Below are 8229 nucleotides of genomic sequence, written 5' to 3'. Positions count from 1 at the left end.
CTGAGTGAACTCCAGGAGTTGGTGATGGACAGGGAGGCCTGGCGTGCTGCGATTCATGGGGTCGCAAAGAGTTGGACACAACTGAGCGACTGAACTGAACTGAAAATGTTTTATATAGTCTTAACAATAAATTTGATTAAGGATGGGGGAACCCAAAATTTGAATACAAAGAGAAACAAATGAATCTAACCACGTATCAAGTTGATAACATAACACAGAAAAGGAAAGGGGGTGATTTTAAGTAGCTTCTGAAAATAATAATCTGACCAGTGGGATGTATCCAATGACAAAAAAGAATTGATGTTGGCAGTGGTACAATAATTCCAAAACTCCTCTGTGTACTACAGTTGTGAGTAAACAAATATATATTTAGTTTTTCACTGGAGAAAAGGGGAATATTAATACAAATACAGATCACAAGATGAGTTCGAATTGGAGATGTCAATACAAGTCATGCTTTTAAAATCTTACCCTTAGGGATGACAACAGTAGACACAATGAATTATGTAACGAATAAAAAAGTTAGTGTACTCATAGACTATTTTGTCAGGAATGTCTAGATGTGATCACTGGTGTTACCCAGAAAGTAACAGACCTGTTCCTTCCTCACAACAGCTTTAGTATATGTCATTATAGCTAAGGAAAAGTTTTTCTTCTAAAAAATCCTCAATTATGTGCAATAACTGTGTGACCCGGCTTGGTTTACTTCAAATTTCCACCTTCTCTTCTGCACACTGGAGTTAACAGCAGTGATTCCCCTCTGAGGACTGTTGCAAGGATTCAAGTAAACAAGTGCCTGGCACACAGTAAGGAGGCAGTAAATGTCAGCTCGTTGAACTACTGCTATTATCACGTTTCATTTGTTCTAGTTTTCTGGAACTTTAATTACCATTATCTTGGTTCTATTCTCTATCCGAGCTCTTTCAACAACTGTGCTCTCTTCAAGGCTGTCTTGTATTACAGATTTTGCCCTTAAAATTTTTACTTCTCTTGCCCTCTCATGCAACTATGCCAAAGCCTTTGATTGTGTGGATCACAACAAACTGTGGAAAATTCTTAAAGAAATGGGAATACCAGACCACCTGACCTGCCTCCTGAGAATCTGTACACAGATCAAGAAGCAACAGTTAGAACCGGACATGGAACAACAGACTGGTTCCAAATTGGGAAAGGAGTACGTCAAGGCTGTATATTGTCACCCTGGTTATTTAACTTATATGCACAGAGTACATCATGCAAAATGCTGGGGTGGATGAAGCAAAGCTGGAATCAAGACTGCTGGGAGAAATACCAATAACCTCAGATATACAGATGGTACTACCCTTATGGCAAAAAGTGAAGAGGAACTAAAGAGCCTCTTGATAAAAGTGAAAGAGGAGAGTTAAAAAGCTGGCTTAAAACTCAACATTCAAAAACTAAGATTATGGCATCTGGACCCATCACTTCGTGGCAAATAAGTAGATAAATGATGGAAACAGCAACAGACTTTATTTTCTTGGGCTCCAAAATCACTGCAGATGGTGACTGCAGCCATGAAAGTAAAAGATGCTTGCTTTTTGGAAGAAGAGCTATGACCAACCTAGACAGCATATTAAAAAGCAGAGACATTACTTTGCTGACAAATGTCCATCTAGTCAAAGCTATAGTTTTTCCAAAAGCTATGGTTTTTCCTGTGGTCATGTATGGATGTGAGAGTTGCACTGTGAAGAAAGCTGAGCGCTGAAGAATTGATGCTTTGGAACTGTGGTGCTGGAGAAGACTCTTGAGAGTCCCTCAGACTGCAAGATCAAACCAATCAATCCTAAAAGAAATCAACCCTGAATACTCATTGGAAGGACTGATGCTGAAGCTGAAGCTCCAATACTTTGGCCACCTGATGTGAAGAACTGACTCACTGGAAAAGACCGTGATGCTGGGAAAGTATGAAGGCAGAAGAAGGGGACAACAGAGGACAAGATGGTTCGATAGTATCACCAACTCAATGGACGTAAGTCTGAACAAACTCCAGGAAATGGTGAAGGACAGGGGAGCCTGGCGTGCTGCAGTCTATAGGGTCGCAAAGAGTCGGACATGACTGAGCAACTGCACGACGAATCAGCATTTTGTAGTGGACCCTTCTAATCTTCATTCTTCTTATATCCTTAATCCACCAAGTTCATTTACAAGCCTTATGTTGTTTGTTAGGGTTTACGTCTTATTTGTGAGCAGGCAAGGAATATAACTGGTTCTTGATCGTACACTCCATTCTTCTGTATGATGGCTAAAAACCTCTATGTATCTACAATGAAGGGATGAGATGATACATACCACTCTCAATCCCTGATTTCTTAGAGATATTTACTCCCCGCAGTGCTGGTCTAGCTGCCCTCCAGCTTCCTCCTTCCCACTGATTTTCTGAACTAATGGAATACCTGAGAAATGGTGACTCCCATATGACCTGCAGACAGGACGCCCTTTCTTGTCCAGCCTATAGGTGTGGGCCATGCCTTCTGTGCTGTACTGCCATCAATACTCTGCCTAACAGGAAACCAGGATCCTTAAATAGATGGAGAAAAACTCGGGAGAAGGGAGTAAGAGAACAGACATCATTCTAATCCCTAAAACAGCACCAGGTAATGTTCTGTATAGAGCGCTGCCCAACCCCTGGTAGCACAGGCTTTTGGAGCTGAGCCAGGTAAGGGATGGAATATAATGACTCCCTATCTTTCGCCAAGCCATTCTTGTTTCCACAAGGAAACAAGTTTATCTCAGGTCTGTCCTAAAGATTAAGGCAGACACCTTCCTGAGTTCTTAGATGTTACTGCTGTCACTTTTCACATTTTCATGGGTATTTGGGTAGGGGGCTGAGGAAGCTGTGTTGAAGGCAGCTCTCAGATAGTATGTTCAACTGCAAACCTTTTGGTTCTCTGTGCTCTTGATTAACACTGTCATTCTCAGCCCAGTTTTCTAAACTAGAAATTTGAACTTACCATTACTGCCTTCTTTCCACCTGTTACCTAATGAATACATCAAATTCTGCCTCAGAAATATTCTCATACCTGACCTTTATTCCGTCTACCCTGTTACTCCTGGGTCCAGGATTTCAAAATGTCTTCTTTGAAAAATGCATTTTAAAACACCTCATTTTGGAGATAGGTGGGTACACGGGGATTATTATACTAACTTTTTCTACTTTTGCATATGTATGGAAAATTTTCATTTAAAAAGTTGAAAATAACAAGTCTTTTAATGATGAGACTGACAGGATTTTACTGATAATGACACTTAGTCTTGAGCTCGCTTATTTTCAGGCTTGCTCTTCTTCTGATTTTGGAGGAAAGTACTGTAGCACTTAGCTCATTTTTGTACTTTTAGACATTAATGTAACTGAGGCAACAAATGTTACATCTTGAAGTCTTAAGACACAGCACTATGATTTAAACAAAAGCAATTATTTTCATTAAAATTATTAATATGTTTCCTATTTGTGAAAAATGGAGAAGGAAGTAGCAACCCACTCCAGTATTCTTGCCTGGGAAATCCCATGGACAGAGAAGTTGGTGGGCTGCAGTCTATGGGGTCACACAAAGTTGGACATGACTGAGCACACAGACATTAGTGGAAAAACAGTGTATCTTTATTTTTTTAAAACTGGTTTGGATGTTTTCGCTTTTTTGAACATCAGACTCAGCTCCTTTTTCTTCTTCCTCTGTTTACCTCAACCTCTCTACTTCTTCCTGGTCCTGATCCTAAATTACTTTTCTCATTTTCTATATAAAAATCTATTTTTAGGTCTCTGTAATTGCTGTCCCTTATGGCTCTAAATATCAGGAAGCTTATCTCAGTGTAAAAGTTACTTGGGGAGTCCAAGGGTCAGTGTGATCCCCTCTGCAGCCTCAAGAACTACACTGAATGTCATGAGATGCTCAAGACCTACTGAAGACAAAGGCTAAAAGAGCAGCACAGCCTCTCACTTGAGGGTATTAACTTTGCCACCACTGTCCAGCAGATGTCACTAGTTAGTAATAGGGAACTGTACAAAGTAACACTAGATTATCCAGCATAACTTCCTCCTCTAGATTTTAACTGCTGCTTTCCTCATCCAGAAATGTGAATCACTAAAATGTATTTGTGAGAGAAAACCCCTTCATTTCTACCAGGCCTGGTCACTGGCTTCAGGCCCTATGCTGTCCTGCTGGTTCCCGTGAAGAGTTGATACAGCCTGGTATATTAGAGAGTTAGGGTTGCCATAATAAAACACTACAGACTGGGTGCCTTTTTAAATAGCAGTAATAGCGGAGACATCACTTTGCCAACAAAGGTCTGTCTAATCAAGGCTATGGTTTTTCCTGTGGTCATGTATGGATGTGAAAGTTGGACTGTGAAGAAAGCTGAGCACTGAAGAGTTGATACTTCTGCACTGTGTTGTTGGAGAAGACTCTTGAGAGTCCCTTGGACTGCAAGGAGATCCAACCAGTCCATTCTGAAGGAGATCAGCCCTGGGATTTCTTTGGAAGGAATGATGCTGAAGCTGAAACTCCAGTACTTTGGCCACCTCATGCGAAGAGTTGACTCATTGGAAAAGACTCTGATGCTGGGAGGGACTGGGGGCAGGAGGAGAAGGGGACGCCAGAGGATGAGATGGCTGGATGGCATCACTGACTCGATGGACGTGAGTCTGAGTGAACTCCGGGAGTTGGTGATGGACAGGGAGGCCTGGCGTGCTGCGATTCATGGGGTTGCAAAGAGTCGGACACGACTGAGCGATGGAACTGAACTGAACTAAATCTATAAAATGAAAGGTTTTTGGTTTTAAGTTTTTATTTTTTTATTTTTTTGACATGTAAAAGGTCTTAGTTTATTCTCTTTCATGAAAAATCTGCACAATCACCACAGATACAGTCACTGCAGAATCTTTACTCCTTATTTTTGCCAGCACCGACGTTGGCCTTTGCAGTCCCCCTGACTTTCTTCATTCTGTTCTTGCGTTCCTTCCACTGTTTTCGTGAGGTCTTTTTTTTCTCATATAGGCCATGTCTCGCAAGCCTGTGTTTGGGCTCATTCTTCTTCGCGTAATCCAAGGAATCATAAATCATGCCAAAGCCAGTTGTCTTGCCACCACCAAAATGCATTCTGAATCCAAATACAAAGATGACATCTGGTGTGGTCTTGTACATTTTGGCCAGTTTTTCCTGAATTTCTGTTTTAGGTACTGTTGCCTTTCCAGGGTGAAGAACATCGATGACCATTTGTTTCCGCTGAAGCAGTCGGTTGGTCATGAACTTCCTAGTCCGGATAGTTACTGTGTCATTCATGATGGCGGCTGATCTTCAAGCAGCCAGGGAGGAAAAGAGTTCCTTTAAGTTTTTAAATTAACAGAATCAAACTAACGTTTCAAACTCAAGGACAGTCAATGCTAATCTAGGATGAATTCAAGAAATCTGCCTTTTGAAGAATTTATGGACTGTCTTCAGTTTATGTATTCATCACTTGATGTAGAGGGGCTGTTCTGCTAGAATGTAGGACTTGGAAGCTGTAGGTTTTCAATTCCAGTACTTTGCAGGAGAGAGGAGGCATCAAAGAGGGGAAGGCCTCATCTCGGAAGCTACACACACTACAGTCTGAGAGTGGATCCATTATTCCACACTCACTATTTCTCTACGTCCCCAGTCCTTGGTCTCTTCAATGGTATGAGGGTGTAACAATACTAGAACCTTGTTAAAGGGTTAATAATAGGAGGAGACATTTAAATACAAGGCCTGGCTCACAGGAGACACTCAAGAACTGCGAGCTCTCCTCTGCTGCTTTACCTTCCAGGTTATTATTCAGTCAGACATCCTGAGTCGTTGAATTCTCTTCTGCAGTGTCTGACAAAGCACATGTATTCACACAAATAGTTTAGCTGAGATCCTTGGATCATATCAGGAGCCCATTCCCTAACTCTCTTTCCAATTTATTTTATTAAAAGTTTTTTTTCCTTTGGCTGTATCTCATGGCACATGCCGGAGAAGGCAATGGCATCCCACTCCAGTACTCTTGCCTGGAAAATCCCATGGACGGAGGAGCCTGGTAGGCTGTAGTCCATGGGGTCGCTAAGAGTCGGACACGACTGAGCGACTTCACTTTCACTTTTCACTTTCCTGCATTGGAGAAGGATAATGGCAACCCACTCCAGTGTTCTTGCCTGGAGAATCCCAGGGACAGGGGAGCCTGGTGGGCGGCTGTCCATGGGATCGCACAGAGTCGGACACGACTTAAGTGACTTAGCAGTAGCAGTAGCAGTAGCATGGCACATGCAGATCTTCCCTGACCAGGGATTGAACCCATGCTCTCTGCAGCGGAAGCACAGTCTCAACCACTGGACCACCAGGGAAGTTCCTCCAATTTTATCTCCTCTCCTATGGCCAGAGCAGCTGGGTCCCGTTTATCCTCCTTCAAGTTTTAAGACATTCTTCTACCTAGAATGCATCCTTCCTGGTACTAGCCCAACAGTAACCATATTTTTCAACTTTCAGTGCAATTTCTGCCTTCCTCCAAGAAGCACTTCTTGATTTTTTTTCTGCCTACAATAATTTCTCTTCCTGATTCCTGATCCTTCCTGATTTGGCCATATTTACTGACACTGTTCCAAATGTTAACTATACACCAGTGAACAAAACAGATGAAATTCCCTGCTTGACTGGTGTTTATACCCTTGCATAGTGAACTAGATGGTAAATGGGATAAGTAAATTAAAGAGGAAGGGCACTAAGGAGAAAATAAAGTAGGGAGATAGGCTGTGTTTGTGTGCTGGGGAGGGGTGAGGATTTTAGACCATACTTAAGGCCTGAGAAGGTATCCTTCACATGAGGGTCTGAAGAATGTGAGTGAGCAGTCCACAAAGGTAGCTTTGGTGAGATATGGGAACAAAAGTCTGACTAGAACGGGCTCAAGAGAGAACAGAAGAGAAACTGGAAGCATGTATGGACCACTCTTTCAAGAGGTTTTGCTATAAAGATAGGCAGAGAGAAAGAGTGGCAGCTGGCGAGGAAGAGTGATTTGTAAAAGTTTTATTTTAAGAAGGGAGCGCCAATGATATGCTGCTGAGAAAAACCAGCTGAAGGATGAAGATTATGCAGGATAAAGAAGAGGTAACTGCTGGAAGGATGAAGGGTTGAGATCTAGTGTACAGGTGGAAAACTGGACTCACAGGCAGGTGGGGAAGGACAGATGTGGGAGTCTATGGAAATTCTCTTCTATTATTTCTGTTTCTTTAGTTAAATTGAGAAGATTATCTGCTAGGAATAGGAGCGGGAGGAGGTGTTGTAGGTTTGGGGAGAAAGAAGGTATGAAAGACTCATCTAGGAGAACAAGAGAGTGAAAGAAGTATAGAAACAGTATGCTTGTGGTCATCAAGAGCGTACCAGACGTTAATGATCATGAACTGAAGGCAAGATCAGTCAGCAGGGCTGTGTGTTTTCCCTCTATCAAATACAGATGTGGTGCAGACACAGAATATGTGGGGAATGGGTTTAACCAGAGTGTGGCTTAGCCAAACAAATATAAAAGGAAAAGAGAACCGAGGGAAGTGGTTATAATCACTGATCAAGAAATTTAAGGTTAATAAAGAGGAATTGAGAAAGAATGAAAAGGAGACAGGATCAATGAGCTGTGAGAGCTGGGGGAGGACAGCAAAGGAGCTGTGAGAAGACAGCGGGCAGTGCCGGGAGGCCTGGACCACTGATTGAGAACATGGACAGTAGTGATGCTGGTCCTACCACAGTATAACCACAGCAGTGAGTGGTTGAAGTAGGTGGAAGACCACAACCCTGGAGGAGAAGAGGTCAAGGAATGGAAGGACCAGACGATGAAAGGATTATTTATGTGGAAACGAGAAGGAACCTGGGAGTTATTAGAGGACGACAACAAGGAGGGGCAGTGGCTGGGAGAATATAATGTGAGGTTTGAGGCTGAGGACTTTAGGGAGGACAGAGAGAAAGGTCTAGAAGCAACGAGGAACAACAGAGACACTCACATCTGCCATCAGTGTTACAAGGAAAGGGAAAGAGAAGTGCCCTTGAGGGCAAGCCACGCTTTAGCTAGATTACGAAGATGAAGACCGAACTCAGAGTGTGGGCTAAGAAATTTACGGGATTTAGCTGAAGACTGAGCAAGAGTTCTAGAGGGTACAAGAATGGGTACTTAGGGATGGGAAGGTTACTACTTAGGCGTTAAGCTGTCTTTGGGCATTTTATCACCTTGACTGCTTCA

The 8229-nt window shown here is 42.5% G+C and overlaps 1 protein-coding gene and 1 pseudogene across 2 annotated transcripts in view; both read right to left on the bottom strand.

The window, feature by feature from the left end:
- PRKAR2A (protein kinase, cAMP-dependent, regulatory, type II, alpha) overlaps positions 1 to 8229 on the bottom strand; it is a 70073-nt gene that overhangs the window by 32004 nt on the left and 29840 nt on the right. The gene's annotated exons all lie outside the window — the stretch shown is intronic.
- LOC104997231 lies at positions 4819 to 5342 on the bottom strand (annotated as a pseudogene). Its single transcript, XR_826310.1, has one exon. The product of XR_826310.1 is annotated as a 40S ribosomal protein S24 pseudogene (transcript).

This window comes from Bison bison, unplaced genomic scaffold (genome assembly GCF_000754665.1).
Source record: "Bison bison bison isolate TAMUID 2011002044 unplaced genomic scaffold, Bison_UMD1.0 scf7180017864304, whole genome shotgun sequence".
Taxonomy (NCBI): Eukaryota; Metazoa; Chordata; class Mammalia; order Artiodactyla; family Bovidae; genus Bison; species Bison bison.
Note: the sequence above shows the minus strand (reverse complement) of the source record. Positions and strands in the feature narration are given on the sequence as shown.